Raw genomic sequence first — 13,667 nt, forward strand, 5'->3', positions numbered from 1 at the left:
ACACTGCCTAACAAAAATTATTTTTTAAATTAACTGAGCATGGTGGCATGCACCTGTAGTCCTAGCTACTCAAGAGGCTGAGGCAGGAGGATCACTTGAGCCCAGGAGTTCAAGGCTGCAGTGAGCTATGATCGTGCCATGGCACTCCAGAGAGAGACCTCTTCTCTTAAAAAAAGAAGTGAGTCACTAAGGCAAGTTCATAGTCAGGGAGAAGAGAAACAGATTCTATTTCCTCATTGGAGGGGTGTTTAAGAATTTGCATACATTTGTCTCTCGGTTCCAAGAAGATCAAATAGGAACAGCTCTGGTCTGCAGCTCCCAGCATGATCAACGCAGAAGATGGTGATTTCTGCATTTCCAACCCAGGTATCTGGTTCATCTCATTGGGACTGGTTGGACAGTGCGTGCAGCCCATGGAGGGTGAGCCAAAGCAGGGCAGGGCATTGTCTCACCCAGGAAGCACAAGGGGCCAGAGGATTTCCCTTTCCTAGGCAAGGGAAGCCATGACAGACTATACCTGAAAAATCAGGACACTTGCACCCAAATACTGTGCATTTCCAATGGTCTTAGCAAACGAAACACCAGGAGATTATATCCCACACCTGGCTCGGCGGGTCCCATGCCCATGGAGCCTTACTCACTACTAGTACAGCAGTCTGAGATCGATCCTCAAGGCAGCAGCCTGGCAGGGGGAGGGACGTCCACCATTGCTGAGGCTTGAGTTGGTAAACAAAGTGGCTGGGAAGCTCAAACTGGGCAGAGCCCATTGCAGCTCAACAAGGCCTGCTGCCTCTGTAGACCCCACCTCTGGGGCCAAGGCAAGGCTGAAAAAAGGCAGCAAAAACTTTTGCAGACTTAAACGTCCCTGTCTGACAGCTCTGAAGAGAGCAGTGGTTCTCTCAGCACACTGTTTGAGCTCTGAGAATGGACAGACTGCCTCCTCAAGTGGGCCCCTGACTCCCATGTAGCCTAACTGAGAGACATCTCCCAGTAGGGGCCGACTGACACCTCATATAGGTGGATGCCCCTCTGGGACAAAGCTTCCAGAGGAAGGATCAGGCAGCAATATTTGCTATTCTGCAGTATTTGCTATTGTGCAATATTTGCTGTTTTGCAGTCTCTGCTGGTGATACCCAGGCAAACAGGGTCTGGAGTGGACCTCCAGCAAACTCCCACAGACCTGCAGCTGAGGGACATGACTGTTAGAAGGAAACCTAGCAAACAAAAAGGAATACCATCAACATCAACAAAAAGGACATCTACACCAAAACCCCATCTGTAGGTCACCAACATCAAAGAACAAAGGTAGATAAAACCACAAAGATGGGGAGAAACCAGAGCAGAAAAGCTGAAAATTCTAAAAATCAGAGCACCTGTTCTCCTAAAAAGGATTGCAGCTCCTCACCAGTAATGGAATAAAGCTGGATGGAGAATGACTTTGATGATTTGATAGAAGTAGGCTACAGAAGTTCGTAATAAAAAAACTTTTCTGAGCTAAAGGAGCATGTTCTAATCCAGCGTAAGGAAGCTAAAAACCTTGAAAAAAGTTTAAATGGATGGCTAACTAGAAGATCTTAAATGACCTGATGGAGCTGAAAAATATGGCACAAGAACTTCATGACCCATGCACAAACTTTAATAGCTGATTCGATCAAGTGGAAGAAAGGGCATCAGTGATTGAAGATCAAATTAATGAAATAAAGTGAGAAGACAAGATTAGAGAAAAAACGAGTAAAAAGAAAGAAAGAAATCCTCCAAGAAATATGGGACTATGTGAAAAGACTAAATCTACATTTTATTGGTGTACTTGAAAGTGATGGGGAGAATGGAACTAAGTTGGAAAACACTCTGCAGGATATTATCCAGGAGAACTTCTCCAACCTCGCAAGACAGGCCAGCATTCAATTCAAGAAACACAGAGAACGCCACAAAGATGCTCCTTGAGAAGAGCAATCCCAAGACACATAATTGTCAGATTCACCAAGGTTGAAATGAAGGAAAAAATGTTAAGGGCAGCCAGAGACAAAGGTCGGGTTACCCACAAAGGGAAGCCCATCAGACTAACAGCGGATCTCTGCAGAAACTCTACAAGTCAGAAGAGAGTGGGGGCCAATATTCAACATTCTTAAAGAAGAGAATTTTCAACACAGAATTTCATATCCAGCCAAACTAAGCTTCATAAGTGAAGGAGAAATAAAATCCTTTACAGACAAGCAAATGCTGAGATTTTGTCACCACCAGACCTGCCTTACAAGAGCTCCTGAAGGAAGCACTAAACATGGAAAGAAACAACCAGTACCAGCCACTGCAAAAACATGCCAAATTGTAAAGACCATCGATGCTAGGAAGAAACTGCATCAATTAACGGGCAAAATAACCAGCTGACATTGTAATGACAGGATCAAATTCACACATAACCTTAATCGTAAATGGGCTAAATACCACAATTAAAAGACATAGACTGGCAAATCGGATAAAGAGTCAAGACCCATCAGTGTGCTGTATTCAGGAGACCCGACCCATCTCATGTGCAGAGACACACATAGGCTCAAAATAAAAGGATGGAGAAAGATTTACCAAGCAAAGGGAAAGCAAAAAAAGGCAGGAGTTGCAATCCTAGTCTCTGATAAAACAGACCTTAAACCAACAAAGATCAAAAGAGACAAAGAAGGTCATTACACAAAGCTAAAGGGATCAATTCAACAAGAAGAGCTAACTATCCTAAATATATATGCACCCAATACAGGAGCACCCAGATCCATAAAGCAAGTCCTTAGAGACCTACAAAGAGACTTAGACTCCCACACAATAATAATGGGAGAATTTAACACCCCACTGTCAATATTAGACAGATCAATGAGACAGAAGGTTAACAAGGATAGCCAAGACTTGAACTCAGCTCTGCACCAAGTGGACCTAATAGACATCTACAGAACTCTCCACCCCAAATCAACAGAATATACATTCTTCTCAGCACCACATCGCACTGATTCCAAAATTGACCACATAATTGGAAGTAAAGCACTCCTCAGCAAAGGTAAAACAACAGAAATCACAGCAAGCTGTCTCTCAGACCACAGTGCAATCAAATTAGAACTCAGGATTAAGAAACTCACTCAAAACTGCACAACTACATGGAAACTGAACAATCTGCTCCTGAATGACTACTGGGTAAATAATGAAATGAAGGCAGAAATAAAGATGTTCTTTGAAACCAATAAGAACAAAGACACAATGTACCAGAATCTTTGGGACACATTTAAAGTAGTGTGTAGTGGGAAATTTATAGCACTAAATGCCCACAAGAGAAAGCAAGAAAGATCTAAAATTGACACCCTAACATCACAATTAAAAGAACTAGAGAAGTAAGAGCAAACAAATTCAAAAGCTAGCAGAAGGCAAGAAGTAACTAAGATCAGAGCAGAACTAAAAGAGATAGAGACAAAAAAAAGCTTCAATACATCAATGAATTCAGGAGCTGGTTTTTTTAAATGATCAACAAAATTGATAGACCACTAGCAAGACTAATAAAGAAGAAAAGAGAGAAGAATCAAATACACACACTACAAAATGATAAATGGGATTATCACCACTGATCCCACAGAAATACAAGCTACCATCAAGGAACACTATAAACACCTCCACGCAGGCTGGGTACAGTGGCTCGTGCCTGTAATCCCAGCACTTTGGGAGTCCAAGGCGGGCAGATCACGAGGTCAGGAGATCAAGACCATCCTGGCTAACACGGTGAAACCATGTCTGTACTAAAACTACAAAAAATTAGCCGGGCTTGGTGGCATGAGCCTGTAGTGCCAGCTACTCGGGAGGCTGAGGGAGGAGAATTGCTTCAACCTGGGAGGCAGAGGTTGCAGTGAGCCGAGATTGTACCACTGCACTCCAGCCTGGGAGACAGAGCAAGATTCTGTCTCAAAAACAAACAAACAAACAAAACACCTCTACACAAATAAACTAGGAAATCTAGAAGAAATGGATAAATTCCTGGACACATACACCCTCCCAAGACTAAACCAGGAAGAAGTTGAATCTCTGAGTAGACCAATAACAGGCTCTGAAATTGAGGCAATAATCAATAGTCTAGCAACCAAAAAAAGTCCAGGACCAGATGGATTCACAGCCGAATTCTACCAGAGGTATAAAGAGGAGCTGGTACCATTCCTTCGGAAACTATTCCAATCAAAAGAAAAAGAGGGAATCTTCCCTATCTCATTTTATGAGGCCAGCATCATCCTGATACCAAAGCCTGGCAGAGACACAACAGAAAAAAAGGAATTTTAGACCAATATCCCTGATGAACATCGATGCGAAAATCCTCAATAAAATACTGGCAAATCGAATCCAGCAGCACATCAAACAGCGTACCTACCACGATCAAGTGGGCTTCATCCTAGGATGCAAGGCTGGTTCAACATATGCAAATCAACAAACATAATCCATCACGTAAATAGAACCAATGACAAAAACCACATGATTATCTCAATGGATGCAGAAAAGGCCTTGACAAAATTCAACAGTGCTTTCATTCTAAAACCTCTCAATAAACTAGGTATTGATGGACCATATCTAAATATTATAAGAGCTGTATATGAAAAACCCACAGCCAATATCATACTGAATGGGCAAAACTAGAAACATTCCCTTTGAAAACTGGCATAAGACAGGGATGCCCTCTCTCACCACTCTTATTCAATGTAGTTTGGAAGTTCTGGCCAGGGCAATCAGGCAAGAGAAAGAAATAAGGAGTATTGAATTAGGAAAAGAGGAAGTCAAATTGTCCCTGTTTGCAGATGACATGATTGTATATTTAGAAAACCCCATCGTCTCAGCCCAAAATCTCCTTAAGCTGGTAAGCAACTTCAGCCAAGTCTCAGGATACAAAATCAGTGTGCAAAAATCACAAGTATTCCTATACACCAATAACAGACAAACAGAGAGCCAAATCATGAGTGAACTCCCACTCTCAATTGCTACAAAGAGAATAAAATACCTCAGAATCCACTGTACAAGGAATGTGAAGGACCTCTTCAAGGAGAACTACAAACCACTGCTCAATGAAATAAAAGAGGACACAAAGAAATGGAAGAATATTCCATGCTCATGGATAGGAGGAATCAATATCATAAAAATGGCCATACTGTCCAAGGTAAATTGTAGATTCAATGCCATTCCCATTAAGCTACCAATGACTTTCTTCACAGAAATGGAAAAAACTACTTTAAAGTTCATATGGAACCAAAAAAGAGCCCACATTGCCAAGACAATCCTAATCAAAAAGAACAAAGCTGGAGGCATCATGCTACATGACTTCAAACTGTACTACAAGGCTACAGTAATCAAAACAGCATGGTGCTGGTACCAAAACAGATATATAGACCAATGGAAAAGAACAGAGGCCTCAGAAATAACAGCACACATCTACAACTATCTGATCTTTGACAAACCTGACAAAAACAAGAAATGGGGAAAGGATTCCCCATTTAATAAATGGTGCTGGGAAAACTGGCTAGCTGTATGTGGAAAGCTAAAACTGGATCCCTTCCTTACACTTTATACAAAAATTAATTCAAGATGGATTAAAGACTTAAATGTTAGACCTAAAACCATAAAAACTTTAGAAGAAAACCTAGACAATACCATTCAGGACATAGGCATGGGCAAGAACTTCATGACTAAAACACCAAAAGTAATGGCAACAAAAGCCAAAATAGATAAATGAGATCTAATTAAACTAAAGAGCTTCTGCACAGCAAGAGAAACTACCATCAGAGTGAACAGGCAACCTACAGAATGGGAGAAATTTTTGCAATCTACCCATCTGACAAAGGGCTAATATCCAGAATCTACAAAGAACTTAAACAAATTTACTAGAAAAAAAAATCAACTCCATCAAAAAGTGGGCAAAGGATATGAACAGACACTTCTCAAAAAATGACATTTATGCAGCCAACAGACACATGAAAAAATGCTCATTATCACTGGCCATCAGAGAAATACAAATCAAAACCACAATGATATACCATCTCACACCAGTTAGAATGGCAATCATTAAAAAGGCAAGAAACAACAGATGCTGGAGAGGATGTGGAGAAATAGGAATGCTTTTACACTGTTGGTGGGAGTGTAAATTAGTTCAACCACTGTGGAAGACAGTGTGGCAATTCCTCAAGGATCTAGGACTAGAAATACCATTTGATCCAGTGATCCCATTACTGGGCATATACACAAAGCATTAAAAATCATGCTAGTATAAAGATACATGCACACAGATGTTTGTTGTGGCACTATTCAGAATAGCAAAAACTTGGAACCAACCAAAATGTCCATCAATGACAGACTGGATTAAGAAAATGTGGCACATATATACCATGGAATACTATGTGGCCATAAAAAAGGATGAGTTCATGTCCTTTGCAGGGACATGGGTGAAGTTGGAAACTGGGCAGACTGTCACAAGGACAGAAAACGAAACACCGCATGTTCTCACTCATAGGTGGGAATTGAACAATGACAACACTTGGACACAAGGTGGGGAACATCACACATGGGGGCCTGTCGTGGGGTGGGGGGCAGGGGGAGGGATAGCATTAGGAGAAATACCTAATGTAAACGATGAGTTAATGGGTTCAGCAAACCAACATGGCACATGTATACATATGTAACAAACCTGCATGTTGTGCACATGTATCTTAGAACTTAAAGTATAATAATAATAATAATTTGTAGACATTTTTCTTTTCTTTTCATTTTTTATTTTTTTGAGACAGGGTCTCACTTTCTTACCCAGGCTGGAGTGCAGTGACTCAATCATGGCTCACTGCAGCCGCTACCTCCTGTGCCCAAGTAATCCTCCCATCTCAGCAACCTGAGTAGCTGAGACTATAGGCACATGCCAGCACACTTAGTTAATTTTTAAATTTTTTATAGAGATGGAGTCTTGCTGTGTTGCCAGGCTGGTCTTGAACTCCTGGGCTCAAGTGATCCTCCTGCTTCAGTGCAGACATATTTTAAACCACACATACTCCAATCTTTTCCTTTGGATTTGAAAAGTGATTGAGCTTCCTTTGTTTCTGGGCAGGTGTTGCATCCTGGCCAAGTGATCTGGGTTTCCATACATATTCTAGAAAACAGTAGTTAATTACAAGAGCTAACATTTACGGAGGGTTTGCTAAATGTCAATCATTATTCTAAGTCCCTAAGTTCTCTATCCTCTTTGAACTGTATTTCACTTGATATCTGAATAAAACGTCCGAAATCCCCATTCAGTGCACTGTGGAAAGGCCCAGAGCTCTCTGCAGTATCTGTTTTCAGGGGCCTCCATTTTTCCAGAGAAAGTCCACAACTAAATATTCTCTGTGACTCCTGCCTCTGTGGTCCTGTTTTCAAGCTGCTTCTACTCTAGAAATACTACCCCATTTCTTACCCCAAATCCTCACTAACATACTTAGTGAAGATTAATTACATCTCAATGTAGAAATCAACTCCCAGGTCAAAGTTCACACATAATTATTTCTAGGAATTAATTTATCAAGCAATTCCTGCCCAAACCATTTAACAGTTAACATGGAGAGGTCCTCCCTGACTCCCCAACTTGAGATCAGAAGTCACAAGTTGGTGACCACCAAACAAACCTGCCCTGAGACCTGCTTTTGAAAAATTCAAATTAGATGCTAACATTTTAAAAATGTGAGTCTTCATATAAAACCTCAGATTTACAGCTTATTTGCGGAAAAACAAACAAACAAAAAGTCAGATGATTTGCCATCAGCTGCAACCAAGGGTCTGGGCTCCATCCAGTTCACTAAAATTTCCATTTGGCTCACTTTGCTCATTGGCATCGCAGCCCCTCTAGACATTTGGGTTTGCAACCCCTTGCCCTAAGATCCACCTCTTCTGATCACCCCCTTCCCCATGTTCCCAGGCCCCTACTGCTTCTCTTTAAGCCACCTATACAAACTCAAAATCCCTCACTTTATTATACTAAATAATTTAACTTTCTTTAATTATCTTGCATACACATCTAGTTATCTAGCCCAGGTTTGACTGCAAACTTTTCCTTTAAAGAGCTAGAGAGTAAATAGTTTAGGTTATGTAGGCCATATGGTCTCTGTTGCAACTACTCAATTCCGCCATCCTAGACCAGAAGCAGCTGTTACGGAAATATAATTAAAAACTAAATCTCCTGCTGACCCGGAAAACCTCTCCACAAGGCAGAAGAGAAAAAAAAAATAGTTATCAAATAAGCATTAAACCAGAATGTGATGCTTATCACAGGCAGTCCACTAAAAAGATTTCAAAGATAGAAAGAAATCTCACCTTTTTACATAGTCCAGTAGATACACACATGTTCTCAATTGATAACTAGCTTCAAGTGAGAGGACTTGACAATACCATTTGTCACACATAGGTCATCCTAAACTACCCAGTAATTGAGATGGCCATCTGTGTTAGTTAATTGTCTTCATCTGAAGAAATAATAAAATTTCTCGTATTTCTATGACAAGTAGGTAGTTATGATTTGGAGCCAGATGCCAGCTGAAGTCAGGCTACTGCCCTCCTGTGGAAACTGGGAGATGGGGCACCATCTTCCTTGATGATTACATTTCAATGAGATGGCTCCCAGGTCTTTGAGAAAACATTCCTGGGTTGTAAAACTGGCAAGAGGCTAAAAAAAAAAAAAAAAAAAAAAAAAAGCCTTCAAAAGAGATTCTGATACATCTCAAAAGGGCAGAGAGAAAATTAACAATGACAAATTTTCAAAAATAAAAATGGGAGGAGAGTTTCCTTTCCTCTTGTGCACCTGAGAGAATTAGATTTTTAATTTTTGATTCATAGTCACCCATATGCAGCCATAGAATGTACATAAACAAGTGAGTATGGCTATATTTCAGTACAACTCTGTTATGGACACAGAAATTAAATTTCTTTTTCTTTTCTTTTCTTTTTCTTTTCTTTCCTTTTTTTTTTTTGAGACAGAGTCTCAGTCTGTCACCCAGGCTGGAGTGCAGTGGCACCATCTCTGCTCACTGCAACCTCCGCCTCCCGGGTTCAAGCAATTCTCCTGTCTCAGCCTCCCAAGTAGCTGGGATCACAAGCTCATGCTACCACAACCAGCTAATTTTTACATTTTAAATAGAGATGGGGTTTTTGCCATGTTGGCCAGGCTGGTCTCATACTCCTGAATTCAGGTGATTTGCCTGCCTCAGCCTCCCAAAGTGCTGGGATTACAGGCGTGAGCCACCACACCCGGCCTGGCCTTTTATCTTTCTATCAAAATATAGATTCAACGAAGTTCCTGTAACTAAATAGAAACACTGTCATCTGTCCATCTGTGCAGTTTAGGAAGGCAGCAAAAAACTGTTTTTATAAGCCAATTCAATGTCCTGCAAAGACAATCTCATCATAGCAATATTAAAGTTTTTTAAAAATCTAATTTTTTTTAAGATCAGATTTTTTTGGAGAAAACAAAAAACTCACAACCCAAAGGATGGGATTTTACATCTCTGGACATCTCCCATATAATAAGTCTAAGATTACAAATCATTTTCAAATTTTACATGTATTCAGGAGCGGGACATTAATCAATCCCCATTTCTATTTTAACAGGGGGGCAAGGTAGGGGAGAGGGAAAAACAGTTTGGTATCTATTTGGAGGGAGAGTAGACATGAAGGGGGCAAACCCTAGCTTCTCATTATCTACAATCAATGGGTTTTTTTTCTTAAAAAAAAAAAACTTCCAATCTTCAGTATCTCTTTAAAAGCTCACTTCGAAGCTACTAGCCAGTCCACCCTAATTATTTAAATTCATTTGGTACATACCTTTGTCCACCGAGTAAATTATATTCATTATGCCCGCTGCTGCAGCACGTATAAACCAACACCCCTGCATGGCTGAACAGGGCCTAATCTAGGACTGATAGGAGAAGTGCTTGCAAACCAAGATCAAGCTGTTATTTCTCTGTTAATATTGTCTACCAGGCTGATCCCTACAAAAATGCACATAAAAGCAGGCAAATTTAGCTACTGTGTTGCAAGAGAAACCAGGACCTTGTTAAATAGTTCTCTCCATTACCATTTATTCTCTCAAGGAGAGCTTAAAAAAAAAGGAAAAGAAAAAGAAAAAACAACCCATTGGTCTGGCCACCTCATAAATCCAACAAGCATGGGTGTGGCATTTGAGTGGAGAAGGAAACTTGGAGGAAAACAAAACCATCAAGGTTGTAAGAAAGGCTCCCAATTTAACTGTCCCTGTCCCAATTTATCCACCTTTATTCACCACCCAAGACCATCCATTACCCTAGAGCACTCTGATCTATGAAAGGGGTCAAAGCATCAGGAGCAGGCAAGGTGTGAGAACCAAAAGGCATCAAGAAACCGATTTGCTTGAGAAAAGCAGCAGTTCTTCCTTTCACAGCTCTCCATGGCTGAGAGAGAAAATGCCCAAGAGATCATCTGTGTGACTTAGAGACTGCTTTTTGGAGGTTAAGAGCAGCATGAAGAGCTTAAGATGACAAGAGTCTAAATTTTTAAAGTTTCAACGTTTCAACAGAATGTGGATATAGTCGAACTTTCAAAAAGGACAGTGTTTAGAAAGGGTAAAACCAGGACACACAAAACATTGGGAATTATCATGACCCCCAAGTGCTTCCGGCTCCAGGAAATAACCATTCTTTTGTTTGCTGGAGGTCACACAATTTTCCCCTATTACCTGATGCAAAATGACTCATTACCTTCCAAAAGCTTCTTTTCAAACCACGATTTTCCCATTTATTTTGGTCCAATGCAGTCCTATTCTTTATGGCCTATAGACTCACTCCCAACTACCCCCCTGGGAGGTAAAAAAAAATGAAAGCATTCCCCCTAGACTGGCCCCCAAAACTCAGAATTAAATAACAGGAGGGGTTGGCAGCCTCCTGAAGACTAAAACAACTTGAGGCTAAACCTACCTTTCCAAGAGTGAAAAATTTATTCAGATAATGTTTGAGAATTCATATATGCCACAATAGGATAAAACTAAAAAGCAGAAATCTCACACTTTTCCTTATACCTCCTTCCCCTACCAACCAGATTCCAGACCTTATATCACTGTCATTACCATTTCTGCTAAATGGAGGCCCCTAGGCACTAATCACACTAGCAACTGCATGGTGACATAACGCACCACAACTTTTCCACTAAAAAGCTGTAGTCTCTTTCTCTCTGGCTATATTGGCGATTCTCCAGTTACTTCAATACTTTAAAGGCTGCAGCAGCATGCAAAATAATTTCATTAAAAAAAAAAAAAGGTAAGAAAAGTCTCCAGGAGATGGTGAGTTTTATTTTATCTTGTTTGGATAGAGGTTTGATTTGCTCTCGAATGTTCCAGGGTGGAGAGAAACTAGGAGAAAGCACAGGATGTCAAGGTCTACTGGGCGTAATCTTCTCCTTTGTTTTCATCTTCACCAGAAACAGAGACAGCAGCATACTTGGCTGCAGAACTGAACTTGGAAGCTGGATTTTCCTCAGGTTTCTTTGGCTCAGGTGTAGATCTGGAGTCTTGATCCTTTTTGCCATCTTTCCCATCTGACTCCTTCCAGTGGTCTTTGTTCCCTCCATTTCCTGGACTACAGTTAGAGTTCCCAGTTTGGCCTTTTGGGACATTCATCCCATCCACTTTACTTTCATCTTTCCTTGCTGGTCCTTCCTCAGATTATTGAGCTGGAGCTACTTTCCCCCACCACTTGTAGGGGATTGCTGCCCTGTGTCTGAGCTCTGAAATGGAGCAGGAGGGTTAGAACTTTGCTTCACCGAAGCATTCTCCTTTGGTGGAGGGCTGGCATTACCTTTGGGTCAGGTAGGATCAGGTTTGGGAGGTTTAGAAGTTGGAGAGTGACAATCTTCCTTCTTATTGAGTGTTGCGTTTTCTAGAGACTTCTCACTCTCTCTCCTTCGTGCATTTCTGCTGGGTGTGGCGGAAGTCCCTGTCTGCGATGACTCACTTCCTGTCCGCGACCATTCCCGTTCCTGAGTTTCTTCACTTCACCAGCTTGGGTGTCTCTCCCGAGGCCATCGTTCTAGTTATGGCTCATCCAGTTGACGCTGCAACTTCTCTTGTTTCTTCTGTAGCAGTTCTTCTACTTCTTTCTCTAGCAGCTGTGTCAACGGGCTTTCCCCCTCCAAAGGTAGAAGCAGCTCGACTGGACTGGGAGGTACTAGCAGAGGAATCATCTTCCTTAGGAGTACTCCGAAGCTTTAGATTCAGTTTGGGTCTTTGGGAGGGACCTCTATCATCACTCATATAATCATCCTGAGAGTAATCATCTCTGGGGCTCCACAACCGATCATCGCATCTGTTGCATCGGTCTTCAGAGCGGTCCCTGCCTCCTCTGTAGTCGTTATCCCTGCGGTACCCACTGCCAAACGCTCTTCTGCCAGTGCCTATCTGGGAATCATAGCCTCTATCAAAGTCTCTGCTGCCTGGGTCATCATAGCGATCCTGGCCGCCATATCGATCTCATATCCCAGTGTGGGTCATCCTGATACCCGTCCCGATACCCATCGCGATACCGGTCTGAATCATACCGATCTCGATACTTGTCTCCAAAGCAATCATCACCTCTTCTGGGCGAGTAGTCATCAAAGCTGTCTGTAGCAAGACCAGCCCACCAGTCTCTATCTGTTTTGTCAAAATTCCGATTTCTCTCATGGCCAAAAGAAAGATCGTCCCTGTCTTTATTCTGTGCTTGATCAGCAACGTCCACTTGAAATCTCCTGTTACCTAGAGATTCTTTATTGAGACTCAGGGCACTGAACAGGGAATCCCGGTCCTCAAATTCAGCATAACCAAAACCTTTCAACCTCTCTGGATTGCTGGGTTCACGTGGTAAACGCACTGCACTGGTATTTAATCCTTTAAAGAATTCCTTAATTGACTCTTCTGTCACGTCATAGGGTAGGTTCCCTAGAAAAGCAGTGTAGGTTGGCGATTTGGGAAGACGGCTCCGGTCGATAATGGGTTCCCGAGCAGCCCATGGAGCAGTGGGAAGGATGGAACGGTCAGTTGGGGGCGCTCTATACACATCGTCATCATTACTGTGCCAAGTTGTTGAAACATTTCCTTCCAGGTCACCCGTTTCATTAGCCCAGCTGACTGGTTTGGAAACAGCTCCTTCCTCCACCAGTCCCCCATCCTCAGTCAGAAAGTCTGTTAGGGAGATAGTCTTCCCCTTCTTATTCTTCTTTTTTGCTGAGGCCGCCATGTTGGGAAAAGGAAAGAGAAGGCAAAGGGAAATCTAATGTTTTAACAACTTGACAGAAATAATTCACTACAATAGTCTGTTGATCTTAACCCAGCTAGAAACATTTCCTAGGTGTGTCATTTTCTCACTTTGCTCATGTATATTCATGGTTCTGTTATAGTCATAATGGGTGTATATGTTCAATTTGGTATTCTTCCTTTTATGTAACATGATTTATCCAAATATTTTCTATTTCCTATAGCATATTCATCGTTTTCAATATATTACTAGAGTATGTCATTTTGATATGCCATAGTGAGTTTCTTTCTATATATCTGTATTGTTGGGCTCTTAGCTTTAGTCCAATGTTTTATCATCATAAAATAAACATTATATATACATATACTTTTTATTAAACATTATTTCCTCAGGATA

General features: G+C 41.4%; 1 pseudogene; it reads right to left on the reverse strand.

The window, feature by feature from the left end:
* Window positions 1–9,974: 9,974 nt before the first annotated feature.
* Window positions 9,975–13,256, reverse strand: LOC102139315 (eukaryotic translation initiation factor 4B pseudogene; annotated as a pseudogene).
* Between the last annotated feature and the right edge of the window lie 411 nt (window positions 13,257–13,667).

Source organism: Macaca fascicularis, chromosome 2, assembly GCF_037993035.2.
Source record: "Macaca fascicularis isolate 582-1 chromosome 2, T2T-MFA8v1.1".
NCBI classification, from domain to species: Eukaryota; Metazoa; Chordata; class Mammalia; order Primates; family Cercopithecidae; genus Macaca; species Macaca fascicularis.